Consider the following 13,010-nt stretch of genomic DNA (forward strand, 5'->3'; position numbering starts at 1 on the left):
AAAAAAAAAACCCTGTCAGGAGGGGTATTTGAACCCCCGCCTCCATTGGAGATCAGAATACCCATACCACTCGGAGAACGAAGACAACCTTAAGTCTGGCGCCTTAGACCACTCGGCCATCCTGACTTGTCCACATTTATTGGCCAGAAGTAGTAATAGACACAAGCCTCTGCGTGCGGCCTTGCAAAATCTATAGTAAATTACGAGGTGATTTTGTAAAAACCCGACATCAGGAAGCGGATTTGAACCCCGGGCTCCATTGGAGATCAGAATACCCATACCACTTCGAGAACAAGGACAATTTTAAGTCTGGCGCCTTAGACCGTTCCGCCATCCTGCCTTGTCCACATTTATTGGCCAGAAGTAGGAATAGACACGAGCTTCTGCGTACGTCCTTGCAAAATCTCTAGTAAATTACGAGGTGATTTTGTAAAAACCCGATATCAGGAGGGGGATTATGACCCCCGCTTCCATTGGAGACCAAAATACCCATACCACTCGGAGAACGAAGACAACCTTAAGTCTGGCGCCTTAGACCACTCGGCCATCCTGACTTGCCCACATTTATTGGCCAGTAGTAGTAATAGACCTGAGCCTCTGCGTACGCCTTTGCAAAGTGTCTTGTAAAGTACGAGGTGATTTTGTAAAAAACCCTTGTCAAGAGGGGGATTTGAACCCCCGCCTCCATTAGAGACCAGAACACCCATACAACGTGGATAAGGTAGACTTCCTTGAGTCTGGCGCCTTAGACCGCTCGGCCATCCTGACTTGTCCACAATTATTGGCCAGAAGTAATAATAGCCACGAGCCTCTGCGTACGACCTTGCAAAATCCTTAGTAAATTACAAGGTAATTTTGTAAAAAACCTTTGTCAGGAGGGGGATTTGAACCCCCGCCTCCATTGGAGACCAGAATACCCATACCACTCGGAGAACGAAGACAACCTTAAGTCTGGCGCCTTAGACCACTCGGCCATCCTGACTTGTCCACATTTATTGGCCAGTAGTAGTAATAGACCTGAGCCTCTGCGTACGCCCTTGCAAAGTGTCTTGTAAAGTACGAGGTGATTTTGTAAAAACCCCTTGTCAAGAGGGGGATTTGAACCCTCGCATCTATTAAAAACCATAACACCCATACCACTTGGAGAAGCTAGACTACCTTAAGTCTGGTGCCTTAGACCACTGGGCCGTTCTGATATGCCATCATGTTTTGGCCAGGAAAAGAAATAGACACGAGCCTCTGCGTACAGCCTTGCAAAATCTCTAGTAAATTACGAGGTGATTTTGTAAAATCCGTTGTCAGGAAGGGATTTTAACCCCCACCTCCATAAGAGACCAGAACACCCATACCACTTGGATGAGGTAGACTATCTTGAGTTTGGCGCCTTCGACCGCTCGGCCATCCTGACTTTACCACATTCTTTGGCCAGAAGTAGTAATATACACCAGCCTCTGCGTACGGCGTTGCAAAATTTCTAGTAAATTACGAGGTGATTTTGTAATAAATTCTTGTCAGGAGGGGAATTTGAACCCCCGTCTCCATTGGAGACCAGAATACCCATACCGCTTGGAAAACGAATACAACCTTAAGTCTGGCGCCTTAGACCGCATGGCCATCCTGTCTTGTCCACATTTATTGGCCAGAAGTAGTAATAGACACGAGCTTCTGCGTACGTCCTTGAAAAATCTGTAGTAAATTACGAGGTGATTTTGTAAAAACCCGATGTCAGGAGGGGGATTCAGACCCCCGCCTCCATTGGAGACCAGAATACCCATACCACTCGGAGAACATAGACAACCTAAAGTCTGGCGCCTTAGACCACTCGGCCATCCTGACTTGTCAACTTTTATTGGCCAGTAGTAGTAATAGACCTGAGCCTCTGTGTACGCCCTTGCAGAGTGTCTTGTAAAGTACGAGGTGGTTTTGTAAAAACCCCATGTAAGGAGGGGGATTTGAACCCCCATACCACGTGGATAAGGTAGACTACTTTTCGTCCGGTGCATTAGACCACTCGGCCATCCTGACTTGTCGACATTTAATGGCCAGAAGTAGTAATAGACACGAGCCTCTGCGTACGCGCCTGCAAAGTCGCCTGTAAATTGCGAGGCGATTTTGTAAAAATCCCTTGTCAGGAGGGGGATTTGAACCCCCGCCTCCATTAGAGACCATAAGGTAGACTACCTTGAGTCTGGCGCCTTAGACCGCTAGGCCATCCTGACTTGTCCACATTTATTGGCCAGAAGTAGTAATAGCCCAGAGCCCCTGCGTACGACCTTGCAAAATCTTTAGTAAATTACAAGGTGATTTTGTAAAAAAAAACCTTGTCAGGAGGGGGATTTGAACCCCCGCCTCTATTGGAGACCAGAATACCCTTACCACTCGGAGAACGAAGACAACCTTAAGTCTGGCACCTTAGACCACTCGGCCATCCTGACTTGTCCACTTTTATTGGCCAGTAGTAGTAATAGACCTGAGCCTCTGCGTACGCCCTTGCAAAGTATCTTGTAAAGTTCGAGGTGATTTTGTTAAAACCCCTTGTCAAGAGGGGGATTTGAACCCTCGCCTCTAATAAAAACTATTAGACCCATACCACTTGGAGAAGCTAAACTACCTTGAGTCTGGCTCCTTAGACCACTGGGCCGTCCCGATATCTCCTCATATGTTGGCCAGGAATAGAAATAGACATGAGCCTCTGCGTACGGCCTTGCGAAATCCTTAGTAAATTACAAGGTGATTTTGTAAAAACCTCCTGTCAGGAGGGGGATTTGAACCCCCGCCTCCATTAGAGACCAGAACACCCATACCACGTGGATATGGAAGACTACCTTGAATCTGGCGCCTTAGACCACTCGGCCATTCTGTCTTGTCCACATTAAATGGCCAGAAGTAGTAATAGACACGAGCCTCTGCGTACAGCCTTGCAAAATCTCTAGTAAATTACGAGGTGATTTTGTAAAAACCGTTGTCAGGAGGGAGATTTGAACCCCCGCCTCCATAAGAGACCAGAACATCCATACCACTTGGATGAGGTAGACTATCTTGAGTCTGGGGCCTTGGACCGCTCGGCCATCCTCACTTTACCACATTCTTTGGCCAGAAGTAGTAATATACACGAGCCTCTGCGTACGGCCTTGCAAAATCTCTAGTAAATTATGAGGTGATTTTGTAATAAACTCTTGCCAGGAGGGGGATTTGAACCCCCGCCTCCATTAGAGACCAGAACACCCATACCACATGCATAAGGTAGACTACCTTGAGTCTAGCGCCTTAGACCACTCGGCCATCCTGACTTGTCCACAATTATTGGCCAGAAGTAGTAATAGACACGAGCCTCTGCGTGCAGCCTTGCAAAATCTTTAGTAAATTACAAGATGATTTTGTAAAAAACCCTTGTCAGGAGGGGGATTTGAACCCCTGCCTGCATTGGAGACCAGAACACCCATACCACTCGGAGAACGAAGACTGACTTAAGTCTGGCGCCTTAGACCACTCAGCCATCCTGACCTGTCCTCACTATTGGCCAGAAGTAGTAATAGACACGAGCCTCTGCGTACGGCCTTGCAAAATCTCTAGTAAATTACGAGGTGATTTTGTAAAAACCCGTTGTCAGGAGGGGAATTTGAACCCCCACCTCCATTAGAGACCAGAACACCCATACCACGTGGATGAGGTAGACTACCTTGAATCTGGCGCCTTAGACCGCTCGGCCATCCTGACTTGTCCACAACTGTTGGCCAGAAGTAATAATAGCCACGAGCCTCTGCGTACGACCTTGCAAAATCTTTAGTAAATTACAAGGTGATTTTGTAAAAAACCTGTCAGGAGGGGGATTTGAACCCCCGCCTCCATTAGAGACCAGAACACCCACAACACTTGGATAAAGAATACTACCTTGAGTCTGGCGCCTTAGACCGCTCGGCCATCCTGACTTGTCCACATCTTTTAGCCAGAAGTAGTAATAGACACAAGCCTGTGCGTACGCGCTTGCAAAGTCACTTGTAAATTGCGAGGCGATTTTGTAAATATTCCTTGTCAGGAGGGGGATTTGAACCGCCGCCTCCATTAGAGACCAGAACACCCATACCACGTGGATAAGGTAGACTACCTTGAGTCTGGCGTCTTAGACCGCTCGGCCATCCTGACTTGTCCACATTCATTGGCCAGACGTAGTAATAGCCACGAGCCTCTGCGTACGACCTTCCCAAATCTTTAGTAAATTACAAGGTGATTTTGTAAAAAAACCCTTGACAGGAGGGGGATTTGAACCCCTGCCTCCATTGGAGACCAGAATACCCATACCACTCGGAGAACGAAGACAACCTTAAGTCTGGCGCCTTAGACCACTCGGCCATCCTGACTTGTCTACATTTATTGGCCAGTAGTAGTAATAGACATGAGCCTCTGCGTACGCCCTTGCAAAGTGTCTTGTAAAGTTCGAGGTGATTTTGTAAAAAACCCTTGTCAAGAGGGGGATTTGAACCCCCGCCTCCATTAGAGACCAGAATACCCATACAACGTGGATAAGGTAGACTACCTTGAGTCTGGCACCTTAGACCGCTCGGCCATCCTGACCTGTCCACAATTATTGGCCAGAAGTAATAATAGCCACGAGCCTCTGCGTACGACCTTGCAAAATCCTTAGTAAATTACAAGGTGATTTTGTAAAAAACCTTTGTCAGGAGGGGGATTTGAACCCCCGCCTCCATTGGAGACCAGAATACCCATACCACTCAGAGAACGAAGACAACCTTAAGTCTGGCGCCTTAGACCACTCGGCCATCCTGACTTGTCCACATTTATTGGCCAGTAGTAGTAATAGACCTGAGCCTCTGCGTACGCCCTTGCAAAGTGTCTTGTAAATTACGAGGTGATTTTGTAAAAAAATCCCTTGTCAAGAGGGGGATTTGAACCCTCGCCTCCATTAAAAACCACAAACCCATACCACTTGGAGAAGGCAGACAACCTTCAGTCTGGCGCATTAGACCAATGGACCAGGAGTAGTAATAGACACGAGCCTCTGCGTACTGCCTTGCAAAATCTTTAGTAACTTACAAGCTTGATTTTGTAAAAAATCCTTGTCAGCAGGGGGATTTGAACCCCCACCTCCATTATAGACCAGAACACCCATACCATGTGGATAAGGTAGACTACCTTGAGTCTGGTGCCTTAGACTGCTCGGCCATCCTGACTTTACCACATCTTTTGGCCAGAAGTAGTAATAGCCACGTGCCTCTGCGTACGACCTTGCAAAATCTTTAGTAAATTACAAGGTGATTTTGTAAAAAACCCTTGTCAGGAGGGGGATTTGAACCCCCGCCTCCATTGGAGACCAGAACACTAACCACTCAGAGAACGAAGAATACCGTATTTTCCGCACTATAAGGCGCACCTAAAAGTCTTGTTTTTTTTCAAAAGCTGACCATGCGCCTTATAACACAGTGCGCCTTATATATGGCTCAATATTAAATTCGCAAGGTCTCGCAACTACGAGAAACAGCCGCCGACTCCATTTTTCGCGCTGTGCATACTGGGAAATATTAAACGATTGGTAGTTGCCGGGGCTCGTGTTGTATTTGTTTACTAAGTGGCAAAATGGCTACCCCATTAAACTGCTTAATTCATATTCAACAAATACAGTATTTGTCTGAATCCAGGGTTATGACTGGTGAAGATGTAAAGCACAATTTACCTTAAACAAAGGCAGAATTATTCAGAATGTCACGTTTGAGAGAGAGAGAGAGCGAGAGAGAGAGAGAGAGCGAGCGAGATTCTCTTTCATACGTGCATTTGTATAAGAAAATGGCTCCTGTTAAGAGACACGCGTACAACGCCGAGTTTAAACTCAAAGCGATCAGTCACGCAGCACAACACGGCAATAGAGCGGCAGCGAGAGAGTTAAACTTAAATGAATCGATGGTACGGAAGTGGAGAAAGGATGAAGATAAGCTCCGCCAAGTAAGGAAAACTCAACAAAGTTTCCGTGGCAATAAAGCAAGATGGCCAGAGTTAGAGGAGACACTTGAACAGTGGGTTGTTCAACAAAGAGCGGCAAGCAGAAGTGTCAGTACGATAACTATACGTATGAAGGCAACAGCGCTGGCACAAAAACACCGGACGTGTTGGATGGCCCATTCACTGAGATATGGTCAATTCGAACACAGCAGAAGAAGAATTCGAGGGATTCGTCGATGAGGAGCTTATAGAGTGATCTTTGTTTTTCTTTTGTGTGTTTACGTTTTACATTTTACAGTTATTGCTTTGCACTCGTTGTTTTTGCACATTACGAGTGTCACTTTATTGCGATTGCACTAACGTTTCATTTAAAATAACAGTATCAGACGTTTTTTTCTTTGCGTGTTGACTAAATGGACAAAAAATAAAATGATATGTCGATGTTGTTCAAAGATGTGTCACGAAAATGCTTTACCTCAGAGAAAATAATAAAACGGCTGTTTATTTATTTTGGGAGTGAATGGAGTTGTGGAAAGCTTGTTTGTTAATAAAGTTTGACCTTTTTGAATATTTTGTTGACATTCCCTTGAGCGTGGCAACATCTAGAGGTTGCATAAAGTAACTACATTCTCTACTGTAGTCAAGTCGTCACATTTATTTACCGTAAATAGCCCTTAATCCCAAAAATGTCTCGAAGGACTGCACAGGATTACAATTACAAAATTGCACAATTACCTGATCTTAAACCAGCATGCACTTATAGCGCCTTATAATGGGGTGCGTCTTATGTATGGCATAAGTTTTAAAATATATCATTCATTGAAGGTGCGCCTTATAACATGGTGCGCCATATAGTGCGGAAAATACGGTAACTTAAGTCTGGCGCCTTAGACCACTCCGCCATCCTGACCTGTCCACACTTATTGGCCAGAAGTAGTAATAGACACGAGCCTCTGCGTACGGCCTTGCAAAAGCTCTAGTAAATTACGATGTGATTTTGTAAAAACCCGACGTCAGGAGGCGGATTTGAACCCCGCGCCCCATTGGAGATCAGAATATTCATACCACTTAGAGAACAACGACAACCTTGTGTCTGGCGCCTTAGACCGTTCGGCCATCATGACTTGTCCGCAATAATTGGCCAGAAGTAGTAAAAGACACAAGCCTCTGCGTAAGGCCTTGCAAATACTCTAGTAAATTACGAGGTGATTTTGTAAAAACCTGATGTCAGGAGGGGGATTGGAACCCCCGCCTCCATTAGAGACCAGAACACCCACACCACTTGGACAAAGTATACTATCTTGAGTCTGGCGCCTTAGACCGCTCGGCCATCATGACTTGTCCACGTTTGTTGGCCAGGAGTAGTAGTAGCCACGAGCCTCTGCGTACGACCTTGCAAAATCTTTAGTAAATTACAAAGTGATTTTGTAAAAAACCCATGTCAAGAGAGGGATTTGAACCCCCACATCCATTAGAGACCAGAACACCCACACCACTTGGATAAAGTATACTACCTTGAGTCTGGCGCATTGGACCGCTCAGCCATCCTGACTTGTCAACATCTTTTGGCCAGAAGTAGTAATAGACACAAGCCTCTGCGTACGCGCCTGCAAAGTCTCTTGTAAATTGCGAGGTGATTTTGTAAAAACCACTTGTCAGGAGGGGGATTTGAACCCCCGCCTCCATCAGAGACCAAAACACCCATACCACGTGGATAAGGTAGACTACCTTGAGTCTGGCGCCTTAGAACGCTTGGCCATCCTGACTTGTCCACATTATTTGCCAGAAGTAATAATAGCCACGAGCCTCTGCGTACGACCCTGCAAAATCTTTAGTAAATTACACAAGGTGATTTTGTAAAAAATCCTTGTCAGGAGGGGCATTTGAACCCCTGCCTCCATTAGAGACCAGAACACCCTTACCAATAGGATAAAGCAGACTACCTTGAGTCTGGCGCCTTAGACCACTTAGCCATCCTGCCTTGTCCACATTTATTGGCCAGAAGTAGTAGTAGACACGAGCTTCTGCGTACGTCCTTGCAAAATCTCTAGTAAATTACGAGGTGATTTTGTAAAAACCCGCTGTAAGGAGGGGGATTTGGACCCCCGCCTCCATTGGAGACCCGAATATCCATACCACTCGGAGAACGAAGACAACCTTAAGTCTGGCGCCTTAAACCGCTCGGCCATCCTGACTTGTCCTCACATATTGGCCAGAAGTAGTAATAGACACGAGCCTCTGTGTACGACCTTGCTAAATTCTCTAGTAAATTACAAGGTGATTTTGTAAAAACCACATGTCAGGAGGGGGATTTGAACCCCGTACTCAAATAGAGAGTAGAACACCCATACCACTTGGAGAAGGTAGACAACTTTGAGTCGGGCGCCTTAGACCGCTCGGCCATCCTGACTTGTCCACATTTATTAGCCAGATGTAGTAATAGCCACGAGCCTCTGCGTACGACCTTGCAAAATCTTTAGTAAATTACAAGGTGATTTTGTAAAAAACCCTTGTCAGGAGGGGGATTTGAATCCCCGCCTCCACTAGAGACCAGAACACCCTTAGCACTTGGATAAAGTAGACTACCTTGAGTCTGGCGCCTTAGACCGCTTAGCCATCCTGCCTTGTCCACATCTATTGGCCAGAAGTAGTAATAGACACGAGCTTCTGCGTACGTCCTTGCAAAATCTCTAGTAAATTACGAGGTGATTTTGTAAAAATCGGATGTAAGGAGGGGGATTTGGACCCCCGCCTCCATTGGAGACCCGAAAACCCATACCACTCGGAGAACGAAGACAACCTTAAGTCTGGCACCTTAAACCGCTCGGCCATCCTGACTTGTCCTCACATATTGGCCAGAAGTAGTAATAGACACGAGCCTCTGTGTACGACCTTGCTAAATTCTCTAGTAAATTACAAGGTGATTTTGTAAAAACCACATGTCAGGAGGGGGATTTGAACCCCCTACTCAATTAGAGAGCAGAACACCCATACCACTTGGAGAAGGTAGACAACTTTGAGTCAGGCGCCTTAGACCACTCGGCCATCCTGAGTTGTCCACAATACTTGGCTAGAAGTAGTAATAGACACAATTCTGTGCGTACGGCCTTGCAAATTCTCTAGTAATTTTTGAGGTGATTTTGTAAAAACACCTTTTCAGGAGTGGGTTTTGAACCCCCGCCTCCATTCAAGACCAGAATTCCCATGTAACAAACAATATGTTCACTGTCTTGAGTCTCGCGCCTTAGACAATTCAGCGAACCTAGCTTTTTCGAAACCTTATTTAACTTAGAGATTCCCAGAATGATATCCTGGTTTTGTAAGGAACTAGTTGTCTTGCCTAACTTTTAATTGTTACTTAATATAATGTTCACATTTTTTGCCAGGAGTAGTAATAGACAAGAGCCTCTGCGTACGCCCTTGCAAAATCTCTACTAAATTACGAGGTGCTTTTGTAAAATCCCATGTCAGGAGGGGAATTTGAACCACAGCCTCCATTGGAAACTAGAACTACTTGGAGAAGAGTAGAATACAATAGAATATACACTGAAGACTTCTCCTGGTTTGTGAACACCAGAGCCCTGGTAAGGAAGGCCCAGCATCGACTCCATTTCCTGAGAGTAAATTTTAACCTTATCTACTTTGTTCCTTTATCTTCTTTGTTTTCTTTTATCCTCACCGCTCAAATGTGAAACTGGAGTGCCACACCCAATTTCGCTGTCACGATATGTTCAACCCATTTTGTAACAATGACATTAAAGGTCTATTCTATTCTATTTTGAAATCTATTCAAAAGATGGTGTGCTTCAAGATCTTCTAAAAGTACCAAAAAAAATGTTGCAAAACACTGGCCTAGAACATAACACAATCAGGAATAAATCAAAGCAAAGATAAACATTGTCAAATTTGGAAAGTATCATTTAAACATGAAATGATTGAAAGAATTCCACATAGTGACACAAACTGCTCAGCCACGACACTTAATTTAATTTTTAGGAATGTAGCCCAAGGCTTTGTTTGTCTTGTATTGAGGGAATTTCACAAAGCAGCTGTTGTTTCTGTTTATGACGTTCAGCCAAAATGGCGCAGCTGTGTAATTGTGCACTGTCATATTTATAATGTTTATTAATCTCTTTTTATGGTTCTTAACTGAAATAGAATTTTACTTTATGCAGGCGGTTATTAGATATGGTATTTTCATGATAGCATTCTTTCACTGCTAGTAGAGGGCGGGTGGTGCTTTGTAGTGGGCCAACCCTGAAATAAACATAAAAAAATAAAGACCTACAAATGAATGAGTGCATTATTAACTCCCATGATATCTAAATAGATTTATTTTGTTGTTTATTTTGTCGTGTATTTTGTTACAACAAAATGTTATTCAAACGAGGGGTGGGTCAAAATGGCTGAGGTTTTCACCTGATCAACCTATTGGTGAAAAGCTCAAGCTATCTCCACCTCCTCATTTGAATACATAACAAAATACACAACAAAAACATGATAATATACCGGACAAAATATTTGACAAAAACACAATAAAATAAATGACAACATGAATAAAAAACTATGCAACAGAATAAAAAAACAATACATTACAAAATCCATGACAAAGTACTCGTCAAAAAAACACGATAAAATGCATGACAAAATCAATGATAAGATAAGCAACGACGTACCCGACAAAATAGAAATTAAACACTACAAAATCATGACAAATACACAATAAAAACACAATAATACATTACAATATACACGACAAAAAAACACAATAGAATACATGACAACATAAACGAAAAAATACGCGACAACATACCCGACGAAAAATGGTAAAAAATACACTACAAAATCCATGACAAAGTACTCGCCAAAATTCCTGAGAAAATATACAACAAAAACACGATAAGATACATAACAAAATACATGACAAGATGTACGACATTAAACACGATAAAATGAATGACAACATGAAAAAAAACTACGAAACAAAATTTACAAAATTACTCTACAAAATCCATTGCAAAGTACTCTCCAAAATACCTGAAAAAATACATGACAAAATACACACCAAAAACACGATAAGATACATTACAATATACACGACAAAAAACACAATAGAATACATGACAACATAAACGAAAAAATACGCAACAACATACCCAACGAAAAATAGAAAAAAATACAAATATTCATAACAAAATACATCACAAAATATTCGACAAAAAACACGATAAAATAAATGACAACATGAAAAAGGAATAAGCAAAAAATATTTGAAAAAAAAATACACTACAAAATCCATGACAAAGTACTCGCCAAAACACCTGAAAAAATACATGACAAACTGCACATCAAAAACACGAAAATATACCTACAAAATAGATGACAAAATATTCAACAAAAAACACGACAAAATAAATGACAACATGAAAAAAAACTTTGAAACAAATTTTTAAAAAATACACTACAAAATCCATGACAAAGTTTTCTCCCAAATACCTGAAAAAAATACACAACAAAAACATGATAATATACAAATATACATAACAAAATACATGAAAAAATATTTGACAAAAACCATGATAAAATAAATGACAACATGAAAAAAAACTATGCAACAAAATAAAAAAAATACAGTACAAAATCCATGACAAAGTACTCGCCAAAATACATGACAAAATACACAACAAAAACACGATAATATACATTACAAAGTACATGACAAAATACACGTCAAAAAGAACTATAAAATACATGACAAAATAAATGATAAGATACGCAACAATGTACCGACAAAATAAAAAAAAAACACTACAAAATCCATGACAGAAACTTGACAAAATACACGTCAAAAAACACGATAGAATACATGACAACATAAAGGAAAAAAATACGCAACAACATACCAAACGAAATAGAAAAAAATACTATACAAAATCCATAACAAAGTACATGCCAAAATACTTGACAAAATACACAACAAAAACACGTTAATATACATTACCAAACACACAACAAAATACACTACAAAGAACACAATATAATACAGGACAAAATAAATTAAAAAAAAATTACACAATTAAGTGCACAACAAAATACAAAAAAAAAAAACTAAAAAATCCATGACGAAATACGCGATAAAATACATGAAGAAATACATGATAAAATTATAAAAAACACAAAATACCTGACAAAATACACAACAAAATATCAGACACAGTAAACACCGACATAAATAAATGACAAAATACACGATAAAATAAATAATTTGCATTTATGTAATATATTTAGGTATCACATGTTTTATGTATGTGTTCACTTATCTTTATTTATAGATGATTATTTATGCGTACATTTATTGCTACATTTTCCAGAATCGGTCCTGTATGTTGCCTAGTAGTTTGTAAAAAAAATAGTTTATTAAAAAAATAATAATAAGCAAATTACATTAACTAACATACAAACATTCATATTTCTAAATACGCGTAGGTCAAGAAATCTATATTTATTTTACATAAAATAAGGCTCACCTTGAAGGAGCTGACATGATTGTCCGCCATCTTGCTGCTACGGGTACCCTAAAAAACAAATGCACTGGTTTTTGGTTGCGCTACACGATACAGTGACATTTAGTGATCAAATATTACGCAGTGTCCCTTTAAAGATTGCATAGTGATACCATCCAAGTACGGCCCAGGCAGAGCAAAAATTAACAAATATTTCTGGCATCCAACAATTTTTCCAAGCCAAATCCTTCCTTTTGTGAATAAATATTCCAGTATAATTAATTTTGTGGGACTCACTGTTACCATGGGAACAAAGGCTGAAAATTTCATCCGTCAATCCATTTCCTCACAAAGGTCGTCCGGGCGGGCAGCAGACGGGGGTGTCCTCAACTGGTTACCTGTCCATCAAAGGCAACAACGAGGCACACAGAGCAGCTTGATAAATTGTGGCCTTTGCTTTTGTTTTTTACCCTAAATTCCAAACAACAGCCGCTAGCTTTTTGCTACATATTGTAGGTATTCCCAAAGTATAAAAACGTGCAATTAGTGAGGAAA

The 13,010-nt window shown here is 41.7% G+C and overlaps 11 non-coding genes across 11 annotated transcripts; all 11 read right to left on the bottom strand.

Moving 5' to 3' along the window:
- Positions 1-13: 13 nt before the first annotated feature.
- trnal-uaa (transfer RNA leucine (anticodon UAA)) lies at positions 14-126 on the bottom strand. Its single transcript has 2 exons — positions 89-126; positions 14-58 (listed from the first exon to the last, which is right to left on the bottom strand). It is a non-coding gene; the product is annotated as a tRNA-Leu (tRNA).
- A 529-nt stretch (positions 127-655) lies between these two features.
- On the bottom strand, positions 656-768 carry trnal-caa (transfer RNA leucine (anticodon CAA)). The gene is made up of 2 exons: positions 731-768; positions 656-700 (listed from the first exon to the last, which is right to left on the bottom strand). It is a non-coding gene; the product is annotated as a tRNA-Leu (tRNA).
- A 101-nt stretch (positions 769-869) lies between these two features.
- trnal-uaa (transfer RNA leucine (anticodon UAA)) lies at positions 870-982 on the bottom strand. The gene is made up of 2 exons: positions 945-982; positions 870-914 (listed from the first exon to the last, which is right to left on the bottom strand). It is a non-coding gene; the product is annotated as a tRNA-Leu (tRNA).
- Positions 983-2,126: 1,144 nt separating this feature from the next.
- On the bottom strand, positions 2,127-2,219 carry trnal-caa (transfer RNA leucine (anticodon CAA)). The gene is given in 2 exon segments: positions 2,127-2,164; positions 2,182-2,219. It is a non-coding gene; the product is annotated as a tRNA-Leu (tRNA).
- A 103-nt stretch (positions 2,220-2,322) lies between these two features.
- Positions 2,323-2,435, bottom strand: trnal-uaa (transfer RNA leucine (anticodon UAA)). Its single transcript has 2 exons — positions 2,398-2,435; positions 2,323-2,367 (listed from the first exon to the last, which is right to left on the bottom strand). It is a non-coding gene; the product is annotated as a tRNA-Leu (tRNA).
- Positions 2,436-3,177: 742 nt separating this feature from the next.
- On the bottom strand, positions 3,178-3,290 carry trnal-caa (transfer RNA leucine (anticodon CAA)). Its single transcript has 2 exons — positions 3,253-3,290; positions 3,178-3,222 (listed from the first exon to the last, which is right to left on the bottom strand). It is a non-coding gene; the product is annotated as a tRNA-Leu (tRNA).
- A 101-nt stretch (positions 3,291-3,391) lies between these two features.
- On the bottom strand, positions 3,392-3,504 carry trnal-uaa (transfer RNA leucine (anticodon UAA)). The gene is made up of 2 exons: positions 3,467-3,504; positions 3,392-3,436 (listed from the first exon to the last, which is right to left on the bottom strand). It is a non-coding gene; the product is annotated as a tRNA-Leu (tRNA).
- Positions 3,505-3,816: 312 nt separating this feature from the next.
- trnal-caa (transfer RNA leucine (anticodon CAA)) lies at positions 3,817-3,929 on the bottom strand. The gene is made up of 2 exons: positions 3,892-3,929; positions 3,817-3,861 (listed from the first exon to the last, which is right to left on the bottom strand). It is a non-coding gene; the product is annotated as a tRNA-Leu (tRNA).
- Positions 3,930-4,245: 316 nt separating this feature from the next.
- On the bottom strand, positions 4,246-4,358 carry trnal-uaa (transfer RNA leucine (anticodon UAA)). Its single transcript has 2 exons — positions 4,321-4,358; positions 4,246-4,290 (listed from the first exon to the last, which is right to left on the bottom strand). It is a non-coding gene; the product is annotated as a tRNA-Leu (tRNA).
- A 101-nt stretch (positions 4,359-4,459) lies between these two features.
- Positions 4,460-4,572, bottom strand: trnal-caa (transfer RNA leucine (anticodon CAA)). Its single transcript has 2 exons — positions 4,535-4,572; positions 4,460-4,504 (listed from the first exon to the last, which is right to left on the bottom strand). It is a non-coding gene; the product is annotated as a tRNA-Leu (tRNA).
- Positions 4,573-4,673: 101 nt separating this feature from the next.
- trnal-uaa (transfer RNA leucine (anticodon UAA)) lies at positions 4,674-4,786 on the bottom strand. The gene is made up of 2 exons: positions 4,749-4,786; positions 4,674-4,718 (listed from the first exon to the last, which is right to left on the bottom strand). It is a non-coding gene; the product is annotated as a tRNA-Leu (tRNA).
- Positions 4,787-13,010: the final 8,224 nt, after the last annotated feature.

The sequence above is a fragment of the Urocampus carinirostris genome, chromosome 2 (genome assembly GCF_059441175.1).
Source record: "Urocampus carinirostris isolate Australia breed hairy pipefish chromosome 2, RoL_Ucar_1.0, whole genome shotgun sequence".
Taxonomy (NCBI): domain Eukaryota; kingdom Metazoa; phylum Chordata; class Actinopteri; order Syngnathiformes; family Syngnathidae; genus Urocampus; species Urocampus carinirostris.